Below are 14,771 nucleotides of genomic sequence, written 5' to 3' on the forward strand. Positions count from 1 at the left end.
TTTTTTTTGCCATATCTTGGTTTCGGTTCTAGGATTTCACGTGTATAAGGAAGAACTTTTTTTTTCTCTTTAGTTTTTTTTTTGTATAATTTTAAATATAATTTCAAAAACTGTGTTAGAGTATACAACTCGGTTTAACCCACATGCAGGTATCGAAGTCTGCTTGTCCATATAGAAGTTATGTATTAGAGTCATAGGTGATATCCTATCGACATTCAGTTATAACTGAAGATTTTCGACGTGAAAACAAGAGAACACAAGATATATCAATCAAGGGATTCATCCTAAAAAAGATTCGTAATTAACATGAAGACTAATAATCATACTTGTGTATTCTACATCCTTATTTATCTATAATAATAAGTACTCACACACTAGACCAATATCCATGACGATAAATGCACGTAAACGTATATACGAATCAAAATGAATTTGAGTCTAGACTTTAGTGAGCATTACCTTGATCGTTGAATTAGGTCAAAGTAAGGAAGGAACCAAATCATGAAGCTATATCTTATAACTTATTATGTTCGTTTCGGACCAGTTCAAAATGGCTCTGAAACCTACTTAGGTCTGAATATTTCTCTGGATAGTCGTGTTCCGAAACACTTTTAAGTAACAATCATCAATGTAAGAATTATAACTATTTAGTTTTAGAACCATACAAGAAGTCATGACCTATTTTTTATGTAATTAAGGTGTGTTTGTTCGAGTTTCCTTATTTACATTAAAACTGACTTATTTGCATGATTCCTGACTCTATTTTGGGGTTCATTTAGATGCATGCACTAAATGAGTCTTTACTTTCTTCCTAAGAATTGTATATATATTTTCGCAGGAAAATATTGAGAGAGAGTATAACTTAGTGTTGTGGTGATTATAAGTTAAAATTTGTGTTGCGCACCATCAATGTCAATGTTCGGTTGGACCACAATCCCATCTCATGTATGTTCTAAGTAGGTGGTCCTACCACGATACATCAGTTAAGCCAAAAACCTACGCCACTTGGGCCAACAACCTACACCGGTTGGGCCAATGTCGGAGGAGTCAACACTATTTGTTTCTAGTCTAACCTAAAAAAGTCGACTCTAATTTAATCAAGCAGCTTCGAGTTTTGAAGTTAAACTATGACAACCAAACTTGACATACCAATGCTTGGTGGGTTCAACCGAGCAATGCTCTAACAAAAAGATATATAGTGTTTCGCTTTTAAGGTCTCGTCTTGAGTATCAAATTAAAATACTTGAACATTAAGTAATAAGAGTTCAACACATGTTAAAATCACTATATGGACATTACGTGAACATTCCAAGTTCAAAATGTATACATCTCGATGTTTATACAAACCTGAAACTACCAAATATATCAAAAATGTAGTTGCATATTCAGGGATCTGTCCTAGGGTCGATCATCCTGAACTCTCTTACGACTATGAAACATAAAATCAAGCGACTCCGATTTTTGGAACTAAAATTGATAACCAAACTTGACATACTAACGCTTGGTGGGTTCAACTGACCAATGTTTTAACACATAGCATATAAACACTCTTGAGTCTTCAGAGAACATGTTTTTCGTGATTTTTGCAGAATAAATTTTTCTTTCCAACGTGGATCACCTGATCTTATGACAACAGAGTTATGAGTGTAACTGCATAATCATAAAATTTTGGTTATGACGTTATCGTAGAGATGTTTTTTCTTAGGGATTGGTCTTACCAAAAGATGTGGTATAAGTTTAGGATATCCATTTTTAGCAAAACCATGGAGTTTTGGATCTTATTAGCTTCCTTAGTGCATTGTTTACAATCTCTTCGAATATGATCTTTAGTTCCACAAAATAATATTGTTTCTTATCGTATAAGTAAGAGAGATGGTATGGAATACTATTGTAAGAAGTAAGTGTAGTTTTTCTTACTAGGAAATGATGGAAAACGAGCTTCTCCCGACCTATAGGATGACGTTTCTAATTGATATCAAACATAGTTTTAGATTTATCTAGAAGTTCAACACACTAAATAATAAAAAGTTACCAATTAGTGCAGGGTCGAGAACACGAAGTCAATAGATAAACTATATTTCGTAACTTCATATACTAAAGTTGTAGAAACAACTACTGAATATTAGTTCTTAAACTAATTTGGTCATAGTATAATGACCAAGTCACCAATACTAAAGTCATTGTGATAAACTTAACTTTGAATGTTATGTTTTCAATGAATAACTACTTGAAAGAACAAAACATAAAGATAGTTACTAACCTCTAACTGAAGGATGATGTCTTTGTTGTATTTGATACGTCTTTAGATCTTCACGAGTAACTATAGAAAGTCTCAACATTTATATGTTCCTAGTATTACCTAACGAAGTTGATTTTAGTAATCGACTCAAGCGACTCGAGTTTTTAAACTAAATTTGACAACCAAATATGACATACCGATACTTTAATGGGTTTAACTAAGCAGTTCTCTAACACCATAATTCTAATACAAATCAAACTCTAATTAAAAAATACAAGTATTTGCTTATTAATTTTTTTCCTTCGTTTATTAGAGTTTGTTAGAGCATTGCTCTGTCGAACTCGCATGCGTTGCTATCTCAAGCATGTTTGTCAATGTTAATGATCAAAACTATAAGTCTTGATTTCTATTCTATTATAGCTAAGGTCTCGGACTAGGGTAGAAAGTGTAGTTGAGCTCAAGAACTCCATGGCAATCATCATACAAGACGAAGGACTACTCAAGAAACCAGTGGATCTTCATCGACTAAAAGGTATGTGGAGACTTGAACCTATCTATCACTCAAAAGTCTATTTATCTCCTATCTTGAGACAAAAGTCGTTTTGCTATATAGACTTTGATTATACATATTTGCTATTTCGAGCCGAGTTTATCTCGCCTATCTATTTCTCGAAATATGTGTTGGTAAGCTTTCGCTTTTAGCCAAGTTCATCTTTACCTAGTGACGAAAGTCATGAGAAGTTTCCATCACTTTGAAAATTGCTTACTTTAACGAAAAATAGTTTGTGAATAACAACTATAGAATATCAACGTCCTCTAAGAATGTTTCAATGATTGAAATGAGAGTTTAGATTATATAACCATTGGAGGATATAAGCATTGTTGTGGAAACACATATATGTATAAGTCCTTATTCCTTGAACCGAAGTTTGCGAACTTTGTTGATCAAGAGAACCGAAATGGTGGCGTGTGCCAAGTCCGCGAATTGGCGGAAGTTCTCGACCCTAGAAATTCTGCTAGAGTTTGTGAACTCCGTCCGCGAACCCAGTCCGCGAACTTGAGTAGGTTATATCTAAAAACGATGTTTGTGAACTTATTCTTATATAAACTAAGGAATGAAAATTTCAAACTGTGGCTATATAGTTCATGAACCGATTCGAGTGAATTAAATCGTTTTTGCTTCAATTATGTCTTGTGTAGTTACATAAGATTTCCTTGCAATTGAACAACTCTCTAACTAGTTCATTTGAGTCACTTGAACAACTTATGGTGAAGAAGAATATGGTTGATATGAAAGTGATCATATGGCAACCATTTGGTTGACTATTGTTGAACCAACAAATGTACAAGTTTGGGTACGGTTACACAAGCTTAGAAACATGCATTTCATCTGTGTGTAACAAGCTAGTTTTCGATCTACCGGTTTAAAGATGTTAGCTTGAATCTAATCAGGTTTTCATCTAACGGTGAATATTGAATGCTTTGTTACCAAGCTAATATTGATTGCAAACCCTGATTTGAAAGACTATATAAGGGAGAGCTCTAGCAACTGGGAAACCTAATCCCCACACCTTCTGTGTGATACTAGTTGTGCTAAGCTAGAGTCGATTCTCCTTTAACCTTTGGTTTCTTCTTTTAAACCAGGTTAACGACTTAAAGACTTCATTGGGATTGTGAAGCCAGACCGATACTACTTTCTTGTAATTGTGTGATGTAATCTTGTTGTTTCTATCGTACGAGTACAATTGTAATAATTGTCTTGAGATTGATATCTCCGATAGAAAAGATATAAAAGAAATCACAAACACTTCGTCTCGTCGTTTGTGATTCCGCAATATCTTTTTTTTGTTGCGTCGATTAAGATTATTGTGAGCTGATTGATAATACTAGGCTGTTCTTCGGGAATATAAGTCAGGTTTATCAATTGGTTCTTGTTCACCTTGATTTATCAAAAGACGGAACAAAACTCGTAGGTATATTCGTGGGAGACGGATTTATCTATTACCGTAGACTTTTGTGTGTGGTACAATTTTTTTTTAAAGTCTTCGACTTTGGGTCGTAGCAACTCTTAGTTGTGGGTGAGATCAGCTAAGGGAATCAAGTACGTAGCATCCTGCTGGGATCAGAGACATATGAGCATAACTGTACCTTGGATCAGTGTGAGATTGCTTGGGGTTCAACTAAAGTCCAGACCGAAGTTAATTTGGAGTAGGCTAGTGTATGTAGCGGCTTAATACAGTGTGTGTTCAATCTGGACTAAGTCTCGGGGTTTTTATGCATTTGTCGTTTCCTCGTTAACAAAATTCTGGTATCTGTGTTGTTTCTTTTCCGCATTATATTTTGTTATATAATTGAAATATCGCAGGTTGTGCGTTGTTCAATCAATTAGAATATCCGACCTTTTGGTTGTTGATTTAAATCGATTGAGACTTGGATATTGGTCTTTGGTACCATCCAAGTTATCTCTCTAGTATTTGATATAGACTCGCAGATTTCTTTTTGCTTGAGTATATATCAAATCGAGAAATAGAGATATAAACTCTTTGATATACTTTTTATCTAGATTGAGTCTGACTGTCTAGTTGATTCTCTAAAAAGTATATTGGAGTTTGTCCATACAGATTGCTAAGCGAAATATTGGGTGTGGTTGTTGTACCCCCACTTTTTCAATTGGTATCAGAGCTGGAAAACACGTTTAAAAGACCTTACAAGTCTGTGTTTGTGGCAATCTGAGGCTGAGGACAAAACCTCTGACATATACACATACAAAGATGTCTTCTAAAGATTTGAACTATGCCAAATGTCTTGGTAATACCTCAAAGGATTACTCCTTAGTTGATTCTTCTGAATCCCGAGGTAAGAAGATTGTTCCATCTTGTGTCAACAATCTCTCTCCGATGAGACATTGGACACTATGGCAAAAGCTGAAATGAAGCTCACCAGAATTTCAAAAAATTCTACTGAGATCATTGATTTTCAGGATCATGATCAGCTTATTGATGAATTTGAAAAGTCTCTTGATCGAGAACATGAACTCTAAAGCATTATTGAGTCCTTCTCTAAGAATATTGCAAAACTACTCCAAAAAACTACTCTACAACGTGAAAAGATTAGTGCTCTTGAGGATATAGTTAAGGAAGACTCAATTAGAGAGAAACGTTTGATCGAAACGCATTCATCAGAGCTTAACAGGCTTCATGTCAAAAAAGAGAAACTAGAAGCATCCCTCACTCTAGCCGATGAACAGTGCAGATCCTTGGAAAAGGAAAACTCCGTCCTAAGGAAAAATTCTCCTGTACAAACTAATTCTCATGGATTGCAGTACATGAAGGATCTTTCAGAAGAAGGTTGTGACAAGAAAGGTTTACAGAACTTGCAATCTTCTCATACGGCTATGAAGTTAAAACATGTGTCGTTTATTGCTTCTCCTCCACGAACCTGTACATTCTGTGGAAAAAAAGAATCACTATGTTATCCATTGTTTTGCCAAGAAGAAATAAATTTCTAAACTTCATAATTTGCTTCTCTCCACGGTCAATGGAACAAATAGTCAGTCGACCACTGTAGTGAATCGCATACCCATAGAAATCCAGAAACCTTATAAATATGATCTCTTTCCTAGAAATCATCACAAGGTTCAAATGCATTCGAGTGGGGTAAATTCTTGTGCTGCTGATAAAAGCATTCCTTGTGTTTATAAGACTGTTTCTGGTAAATCTAAGTCTAGAAAATGGATCCCTCTCTATCCTGATCCTCTTGAACCAGTTGCAAGAGGTCCTAGATTTAGTCCTCAGAGAAAACCTTCTGACGGATATGATAAACACATCGTGTCTTACTCTTCTGGGATGAATGTCAACCAAAGAAAGAACACGAAGAACACGAAAATCAAACTGTCAGACGATATATATAACTCCTTTCTCGATGATCACAGTGGGATTAATTTCCACTCTATCACCTGACTCCAGGTATTCTTTTCCTTGTTTCTAACTTGAGAGGTGCAAGGAAATTTATTGAGAAATGCTCAAGTATGTTGTATATTATTTTGGTTTTTGTGCGAGTTTTTGTGCTAACAGTCCACAAACGTCCGTGTCCTCCTCTTGAGAGTTCTTAGGGTTTCCAAAAACAAGAGTTTTCTTCTCCTGTGTAGATACACATATATATTACTCTATATTGTGTCTTTCCATCCCTAACAAAAATTATATGGAGAACTCTGCAAAATCTCAAGAGATTGTGCATCTTGATATGGAGGAAGACGCTCAAGCACGTGAGTCAATTCAAGAGCTGGTTCTAAAGAAGATGCTTGAAAGAAAGGATCACAACTCCTGGATTGATGATTCTGTCAAGGATTTAATTCGTGTTCAGAACGATTCAAAGGTCGAGTTTGCAAATCTTCAACTGCAAATAAACCAACTCTTGGATGGTCAGGACAGAATCCTTGCTAATAAGAATATTCTGATAAGGAATCAAAAGAAGCTCATGATGGACTGCGCTAAGGCTAGACATCTTGCTCAGGTAGTTGATCGCAGTGTTCGAACTCATGAACATGGTGTGTCTACAGTCAAAAGAATAAAGGAAACCAGTGATACCTTCTTTGATGGATTCATTGAAAGATATGAGGTTCTCAACGGACTTTGAATTTCTCCTTTATTTTCCTAGTAAATCTTCTATTTGTTTTGTTTAGAAGAATAACTAGAGTTTGGAATAACCATTATTGTGATTACACATAGCTATGTCCAACGTTTTCATCTTCATGTTTTTAGATTTATTGGTTTAAATTCTAAATTTGTTTGGAAGATGATTTTGCAGTATTAATCTTTATGGTTTTATATATTGCAATATTGTTATGGGATATGTGTGTTTACGTCCGTGAACTATGATTGTCCCATACCTTGTCAAAAGTAAAGTCTTTCGTATGTCGATATGCATGTATTGATAAAAGAATGAATAGACTTTTGACAAACACAAAAGTTAAGCCTATTGTGTCAATTATTAATGGAAGATAGATTAAAATCTTTTGTTTGCAAGGATTATGTCTATTGAATGTCGTTATGAGAATAGTGATGGAAAATAGAATGGATCCTTGTGTATTACACAATATTGATCTTCCCTGATCCATATTTTATGTATTACTGTGAGGCTCCGTAAAGTGTCTTATGTTGAGCATTAAATGGCCAAGTTGATTATTTTTATGATTATCTTAGTTGTTGTTCCGCGAGATACTTTATGTCGAGCATTTTCAACTAAATTAATCATCTTGTTTGGTTATTTAGTTGTTGCTCCGTAAGTTTTCTTATGATGAGCATGACCAATTAAATTGATTACTTTTGTGATTAGTTTGGTTGTGTATTTCGATTAGATTAATTATGGGTTCTCTTGTGATTAATCTAATTGTATATTTTTGAGTCTCCATAAGTTCACTTATGTTGAGCATTTTCGATTGAATTAATTATGGGTTCTCTTGTGGTTAATTTAATTGAGTATTTTGGATTCAAATTCATACTTGTATGTGATTTGTTATGTCCAAAGAAATCCTCTTTTCTTTCGAAACTTGTAGTTTCTTTGGGAATGACATTTTGTGGGGGAGCGTTCTTAATTGAACTTGTGCTTAATTGCCAAATCTTTGTGGGGAAAGCGGCTGTGGAATATTATAGGGGTTATCTTGTATCTTTATAAACTCCTTGATGAATGCATTTAGATTCGGCTTTATGATTGCATCTAAATAAGATGATATGTGTTTCTTTCTTTTGGTCATGAAATGTCTCTTTCGGAAATTTCATTAGGATCCCGTTCTTGTACCTTTGCCAATTTTATTGACAAAAAGGGGGACAATTAATATGTAGTTCACACTAGAAATACATATGGTTTTCGGATCATTATGTAAGAGGGATTGGTTTCCATGTGAGATGGAGTATTGACTAGGGGGAGTGATACATATCACCATAGTATTGTTGTTGAAGTTGTGATACAATTAAATTTTGACGTTGTGTAATGATACTATGACACTGTATAACAATGATTGAGAACTCTTGTTTTTTCGTTGTTATAGCTACGGATTTTCAACAACGATGATGCTGAACTTACAACCTTTGGGATCATTGGAGTACTTGGAAGTGACGAAGATTCCGAGTAATGTTAAAGATTAGACATGTGGAATAGGAGCTACAAAAGTTAATTTATTTATTTTTTGTATTCCATATGTATTGATAGTTTTGTCACTAAAATTGACAAAGGGGGAGATTATTAGAGCATTGCTCGGTCGAACTCGCATGCGTTGCTATCTCAAGCATGTTTTTCAATGTTAGTGATCAAAACTATAAGTCTTGATTTCTATTCTATTATAGCTAAGGTCTCAGACTAGGATAGAAAGTGTAGTTGAGCTCAAGAACTCCATGGCAATCATCATACAAGACGAAGGACTACTCAAGGAACCGGTGGATCTTCATCGACTAAAAGGTATGTGTAGACTTGAACTTATCTATCACTCAAAAGTCTATTTATCTCCTATCTTGAGACAAAAGTCGTTTTTTCTATATAGACTTAGATTATACGCATTTGCTATTTCGAGCCGAGTTTATCTCGCCTATATATTTCTCGAAATATGTGTTGGTAAGCTTTCGCTTTAGCCAAGTTCATCTTTACCTAGTGACGAAAGTCATGACAAGTTTCAATATCTTTGAAAATTGCTTACCTTGACGAAACATAGTTTGTGAATAACAACTATAGAATATCAACGTCCTCTTAGAATGTTTCAATGATTGAAATGAGAGTTTAGATTATATAACCATTGGAGGATATAAGCATTGTTGTGGAAACACATATATGTATAAGTCCTTATTCCTTGAACCGAACTTTGCGAACTTTGTTGATCAAGAGAACCAGAATGGTGGCATGAGCCAAGTCCGCGAACTCAGTCTGCGAACTGGCGGAAGTTCTCGAACCGAGAAATTCTGCTGGAGTTTGTGAACTCCGTCCGGGAACTTAAGTCCGCGAACTTGAGTAGGTTATATCTAAAAACGATGTTTGTGTACTTATTCTTATATAAACTAAGGAATGCAAATTGCAAACCGTGGCTATATAGTTCATGAACCGATTCGAGTGAATCAAATCGTTTTTGCTTCAATTGTGTCTTGTGTAGTTACATAAAATTTCCTTGCAATTGAACAACTCTCTAACTAGTTCATTTGAGTCACTTGAACTAGTTACGGTGAAGAAGAATACGGTTGATATGAAAGTGATCATATGGCTAACCATTTGGTTGACTATTGTTGAACCAACAAACGTACAAGTTTGGGTACGGTTACACAAGCCTAGAAACGTGCATTTCATTTGCGTGTAACAAGCTAGTTTTTTATCTAACGGTTGAAAGATATTAGCTTGAATCTAATCAGGTTTTCATCTAACGGTGAATATTGAATGCTTTGTTACCAAGCTAACATTGATTGCAAATCCTGATTTTAAAGACTATATAAGGGAGAGCTCTAATAACTGGGAAACCTAATCCCCACACCTTTTGTGTGATACTAGTTGTGCTAAGCTAGAGTCGATAACCTTTGGTTTCTTCTTCTAAACCAGGTTATCGACTTAAAGACTTCATTGGGATTGTGAAGCCAGACCGATACTACTTTCTTATAGTTGTGTGATCTGATCTTGCTGTTTTTATCGTACGAGTCCATTGTAATAATTGGCTTGAGATTGATATTTCCGATAGGCAAGATATAAAAGAAATCACAAACACTTCGTCTCATCGTTTGTGATTCCGCAATATCTTTTTTCGCTGCGTCGAATAAGATTATTGTAAGGTGATTGATAATACTAGGATGTTCTTCGGGAATATAAGTCCGGTTTGTCAATTGGTTCCTGTTAACCTTGATTTATCAAAAGACGGAACAAAACTCGTAAGTATATTTGTGGGAGACGGGTTTATCTATTACCGTAGACTTTTCTGTATGATACATATTTGTTTATTAAAGTCTTCGACTTTGGGTCGTAGCAACTCTTAGTTGTGGTTGAGATCAGCTAAGGGAATCAAGTACGTAACATCCTGCTGGGATCATAGACGTAGGAACATAAATTCACCTTGGATCAGTGTGAGATTGATTGGGGTTCAACTACAGTCCAGACCGAAGTTAATTTGGAGTAGGCTGGTGTCTGTAGCGGCTTAATACAGTGTGTGTTCAATCTGGACTAGGTCCCGGGGTTTTTCTGCATTTGCGGTTTCCTCGTTAACAAAATTCTGGTGTCTGTGTTATTTTTTTTACTCATTGTCTTCCTCATCAGAAATACTCCAAGATGCTTGAATTGTTTTCAACTCTTCCTTGAGCTCGGGAAACTTAGTTGCAACCAATGACAATTGTTCTTGTATGCACTTCACCCTTGAATAGACCTTACACACGCCCTTGTGAATTTTTTGAAGAAGGCTCAAGGTGGTAGGGTCACAATCGTTAAGTGAAGCATATCTTTGTCTTTTGCACACATTCTCCCTTATGCGTCTGAAGGTACATGGACGAACTGGTTTGGGCCCGAGAGAGTTGCCAATTGGATCAAAACCACGATCACGGCAAATTTGACCAATCAAGAAAGGGTAACCTAACATCTTGATGGGTGAAGTCATCAAAGTCATTTGAAAGATGATAAAACCACAAATATCGATACTTTGAACACCCGATTCAAGGAAATAGACCAATTCTGCAAACTCATGACTCCACCAAGAATTCTCAATTGTGGAGGGACAAAGATTCGAGATACCAAGTTTTCCAAATACCATCAACGCAGTACTAAGATCATTAGTAGGAAACTTTTCTTCATTCCAAGCTACCTTCTTGCCACAAAGCCCAATAGAGATTTCATCACATGATGGACGTTCATCACTTGGTCTAGGAAGACGCACGTTTCCCAATGGAATGTTGGTAATATTTGAAATTAATTCTCTATCAACAAGAAATCTTTCTCTATTTATCATGGATTTGAATTCCATCTTATTAAGATCAACATCATGGATGTTGGCATAGAAAATTCTTGTGAGAGAATCAAATCCTTGACCATGACCATCAAAGATATTTCCAAGCTTGAATTTTTTGAAGCAAGCTAAATCCGCTTCATGCCCACTAGAGAGATACAATTTCTTTTTTAGGATAAAACCTTTAGATGAAATCTTTTCAAAAATTCTAGCACAAGAATCATCCACAAACCTAATCCTAAGAGAATTTTGGTCACAAGGAGAATCCATGCTAGAGGTATTTGAGCTTTTGGAGCTTCTTTTGTAGCCCTTAGAATTCATCATGAGATCTAAGAAATTGAAAGGAACAAGAGGAATTTACTTACTTGGAGTTAATCTTGAACACCCTTTCTTTCAATTTCTAAAAGGATTCAATGGAGGAAACACACAAAACCCTAGAGGTTTATGTACGCGGACGGGTGATGAAGAATATGGTGCGCGAACTTCTTCTTTATAAGACCAAAAATGGGATTGGACCCGTTTGTGAACCGCGACCCACATAAGGAAAGTGAGATTTTCTTAGATTTTTGCACATCAAAGGTTATGCATCCCGTGACAACACACTTTTGTGAGAGACGATGGATGCAGTAGAAAGCTTTATTTGGTATTCTAAAAGAGAATAACAAAACTTTACACAATTGTAGATGGGGCAAAATGAGTTACTGGTTTTTACGGAATTGAGGAGACGACCGTGCGGAGGAAACTCCTTGAACCGAATGAACTGTTAAACCTCACACAGATGCACTGCAAAAAGGGAGTGCTTTGAATTCGAGAGATCAATCTGTAATACTCCGTCCTAAACCAAGACAATGGCCGTTCCAGAGTAAATTCGATCACAAGAGAGGATGGTTCGATCTGTACGAGGGAAGCTGAAAAATTTGCGAGATCAATGGTAATCGAAGATTGTAGGTGTGTTGTGTATTCTGAAAATAAGATAAGTTCTGAATGATTGAATTTTGTTCTGTTGAGAGTAATTGCTCAGACGTTGAGTTGTTGATCTCGGTTTGTCTGTTTGACGTAAGATTATCTTGTTTTCAATCATCATTCAGAGACTTATTTATATTGCTAGAATTATAAACACCATGATCCCATGAAGTGTGACAGTTGATGGAATCAAATAATGAAAAATGGAAATCGTGTTAAAACCAGTTGCTCAACGTGCGGAGACTTGGTCGATTTTTCATCCACTACTTTGTTAACTCCTTCAAATGATTGCACGACTTGCTCACATTCTCATCGTGTGTATGAACACACATGCCGTAGACCTCCAGACCAAAACCCTAGTTAATATCCCCCATGTGACACGATTGATGTCTCGTGATTAGTTAGTCAATTGCTGACTTCATAGGACGATGAGTCCTTGTATTGTTGAGTCGAACATGATTTGAAAATATTCTGAGACTCATGAATTGAACATGTCTGTTGAGACAGAGGTATAATGTATGAATAAACATTGATAGTTAACATGAGCAAATATTGCTCGATGAATTGTTGAATATTGATAGTTCAACCAATATTCCTTGGTTTGAGCAAATATTGTTCATCTGAGCGGATATTGCTCATTTGATGAATTATTGGTAGCATGACCAAATAAAATATTAATTTAAATTCTGGCAACTGAACCAAGTATAATTAATAAAATGTTGACCATGAGATCATCGCAAAATTATTAGCGTTTGAATCTGGAATTATGAACCTTGGACTCAAAACCCTAATTCGATCAATTGATGGTTTATTGAAAATTATCCACGAAGTGAAGGAAGGACTAGCTACATGGGGTCATGGGTCGACCATGTAGCGCCTAGATGCTCAAGTGAGCAAATACCAAGGTCTCTTGAAGACTTATTGATTTGTTGATGAAAGGATGATTAAATGTCGGTTTAATCATTTATTAAAATAATGCTCGTCTGATCCTTAGGTGATAAAACCTAATTAATTATGAAGGGATGAAGTACCAACCAAGGGGTCATGAAACTAGGTCTTGGGTGGTCATGGGATAGACTGACGATCATTTTATGGAAATTCCAAGTTGTTGGAAGAGTTTGAACCTAATATGAACAAATTAGGTCAAATAGTAAAAATACATGGGACCGGCCTCTTGCAAGCCAAAGAGCCAACCTTGGTCAGTCAAGGTAATATGCTCGCATCACAAAAGTGTTCGTGTCTCAGTCCTGAGAATTTTGATATTTTCTGATGTGCGTTTGAGCAATCATTTGGGAAAATATGAAGAAGTCAGGGATTTTTGCTGAAACTGAGGAAACTTCATGAGATGAAGGAAAATAATAATAAAATGAAGGAATCATGAAGTTTGGGACCGGCTATGGCCAAGGCATGTCTGTCCGGCCAATAAGCCCAATCCCATAGCAATTTCATGATTTTATTATATTTTTCATGATTTTATGAAAATACCATGAAATCAAAGAGTTTGTTGAAACTAAGGAGTTTTGTTGAAATCAAGGAGTTTCCTTGAAGTGAAGGAGTTTCCATGAGATGAGGGAAAAAAATAATAATAAAATAAGGGTGTGGGGCCGGCTTGGTCATGGTCATCCGGCTAGGGCCCTATCCCGTGAGTTTTTCCTAATTTTATGTATTATTTCCATGATTTGAAGGAATTTTCATAATTTGAAGGAAATATCATGAAATCAAGGAATTCCATGGGATCAAGGAAACATAAAAATAATAATAATAAAATAAGGGGCGCGTGGGACCGGCTAGGGCCCGGCCCCACGAGTTTCCCTAATTTTTTTATTGTTTTTCATGGTTTGAAGGAAATACCATGAAATTAAGGAGTTTTCATGAGATTAGGGAAATAATAATAAAATAATGAGGAATCATGAGGTGTGGGACAGGCCAGGATCAAGGCATTATTTCCTTGATGCGAAGGAAACACCATGAAACTGAGGAATTTACTTAAAACGAAGGATATTTGTTCAAATGAAAGGATTTTCATAAGATCAAGGAGAATAACAAAAATATGATAAAATATAAAACTGGGCGTGGGACTGGTCACGGCGCGACCGGCCGTCCGGTGGTCCCAGTCCCAGTGCCTTGGTTAATATCTTATTATTTATTATTTTCTTTCCTATTTTGCATAGGTTCATCGTCTTATCGTATTTTGAAATACTCATTCGTGTGTTCAGGTGCTCATTATTGTTGAATACACTTGCACCATTTTGGTCGGGGCTTATTCGATAGTGCTCACATGCCCGTGTGTGGAATATTTATTACTAACCCATGGAGTTCTGCTGAGAAGAACCATAAATTGAAGTAACGAAATATTATGAAGAAATTGAATATTTTCCAGGGATTCAGTTAACGAATCTAATGATTTAAGAATAACTAATTGATGGCTCTATACTAGTACGATCGTCTAGGAGCATTAATTATTCATGAATTGAGTGATATGAGCTTGTTGAAGCGTCATATTTCTTTTATATAACAGGCAAGCTGTCTAGGAGCCGTCTAATCTTGCAATTCTATATAAAAGTGACCACTGAAATTGCTCAGTATTCATGAGACATGTCGTTGCCTCAGCTG

Source organism: Papaver somniferum, chromosome 1, assembly GCF_003573695.1.
Source record: "Papaver somniferum cultivar HN1 chromosome 1, ASM357369v1, whole genome shotgun sequence".
In the NCBI taxonomy this organism is placed as follows: domain Eukaryota; kingdom Viridiplantae; phylum Streptophyta; class Magnoliopsida; order Ranunculales; family Papaveraceae; genus Papaver; species Papaver somniferum.